This window comes from Cyprinodon variegatus, unplaced genomic scaffold, assembly GCF_000732505.1.
Source record: "Cyprinodon variegatus isolate N-32 unplaced genomic scaffold, C_variegatus-1.0 Scaffold252, whole genome shotgun sequence".
Taxonomy (NCBI): domain Eukaryota; kingdom Metazoa; phylum Chordata; class Actinopteri; order Cyprinodontiformes; family Cyprinodontidae; genus Cyprinodon; species Cyprinodon variegatus.
In genome coordinates this window covers 582,019-583,799 of record NW_015150705.1, presented here as the reverse complement: position 1 = coordinate 583,799, position 1,781 = coordinate 582,019, and the positions used below count along the sequence as shown (strand labels likewise).

Sequence of the window (1,781 nt, the reverse complement as noted above, 5' to 3'; positions counted from 1 at the left end):
TTAGGGTGTGTGTGTGTATTGGGGTGTGTGTGTGTGCATTGGGGTGTGTGTGTTAGGGTGTGTGTGTGTATTGGGGTGTGTGTGTGTGTACATTTGGGTGTGTGTGTGTGTGCATTGGGGTGAGTGTGTGTGTGCATTGGGGTGTGTGTGTGTGTGTGCATTGGGGTGAGTGTGTAAATTTGGAGTGTGTGTGTGTTTGCATTTGGGTGTGTGTTGGTGTGTGTGTGTTGGGGGGGGGGGTGTACATGTAGATGGTTAATGAATTCGGTCACAGCGGCACACAATGAAATCTTTATCCGTTGGGGGGATGAGGCAGGGGACTTGGCAGAGCCCCGCCGTATCACTGTGAGGGTGAAAAATAGAAATCCCAGTGTCCCCTGTTGGCTCTGTCTCATCTCAGCTGCCTTGGTTACTGAGTTGGCTGCCAGCAACCCTACATCCCCTCCACCCCATTCCCACCCTGCCACTCCAGTCCTCCTCCTACCCCTCCATCACTCAGTCCAACTATCCTTCTACCTCCTCCTCTCACTTTCAAAACCCTCCAGAAACAACCAAACTGATCCAACTCCTCAACATTTTCACTCCAACTTCTCATCCTTCGCCTCCTTTGATCAGGAAAGATGCATCACTCACTTACCTTCTCACATTTTTTTTAAAAATCATAAATTAAAATCCTACCTTTCAAGTTGCCCTCTGAAGTGGAAACCCAGAACTTGTCTCCTTGCAGTCTCTGCCGGTTTTGCTGCAGTTTTCTCACTTTTTCCTTCTATCACTGAGCCTTTCCAACTGACTCTGATTGCGCTGGTTTCTATAAGAGAAGTCCGGTTGAGCTTGGTGTAGAGAGGAAGAAGCAGACCTGGGAGCTGGAAGTCACACCTCTCCTGATGGTTCTCCTCTCTGCAGCTCTCTGGGTGAGAGAAGTGTGAGACAAAGTAATCTTCAGGTGAAAAGGCAGACCCTCCTCCCTCCGCCTCTTTCCTCCGCTTGCAGCCAAGTGGACGCGCTCGCTCCGCGGCTCTCCCTCTCTCCTGTATCTCAGCGCTGCGCTGTTGCTCCATCTACACTCCTCACCCCTCCCTTCCATCCCTGCACCGCTCATGAATGCTCAGCCACAGTGATTGCAGCTAAAACGCTCTGAATTAACCCACAGGACTCAGAAATTCTGTTTTTTCTTTTCTGCGACCCGTTCCACTGTGTGTGTGACCCTCCTGGATACTACAATCAGTTCTCTTTAGGTGAAGTGATAGTCTATTAACTTTGTTCTCTCCTCCCTATCTACAGTCTTTGAAGCCAGGATAAAGGATTTTCACCTTACGTCCTCCATAAATGTGCTGTCATGCATGCTTTACGCATGAGCACACTATAGAGAAAGTGGCTTATAAAATAATCATGGGTAAAGCAGTATGTAAGATTAATGTGTAAATATTTACTGTCCCCGTTTTCTGCATTAATTAATAATTGAACTGCCTTAATTAAAGTACTCAGATGAGTTTCATGTTCAAATGTCACGTTTTTCTGATGTGTTTTGTTTAAACTACAGTGGATTGGTGAAGGGTACAGAAACCTGCCAATTAGGATTTAATTTTGGTGCAAATTGCTTTCCTTTTTTTTTTTTTGGTCTTCAGCTTTAAACCTTGTCCCATTGTTTTCTTTTTATTTTTTAAGGTATGTCTCAGACCAATAAAATGTCATAAAACAAGACAGATGGACCCAGTATTCAAGGTGAGACAGTCAGTAGGAAAGTTCAAAAGGTTTATTAATATAAAAACATAAACAAACTA

General features: G+C 45.2%; 1 protein-coding gene across 1 annotated transcript in view; it reads right to left on the bottom strand.

Moving 5' to 3' along the window:
• cdh20 (cadherin 20, type 2) overlaps positions 1–978 on the bottom strand; it is a 139,467-nt gene extending 138,489 nt beyond the window's left edge. The window contains exon 1 of the mRNA XM_015382190.1: positions 679–978. The gene's annotated coding sequence lies outside the window, so the exon portion shown is untranslated. The remainder of the gene's footprint in view (positions 1–678) is intronic.
• Between the last annotated feature and the right edge of the window lie 803 nt (positions 979–1,781).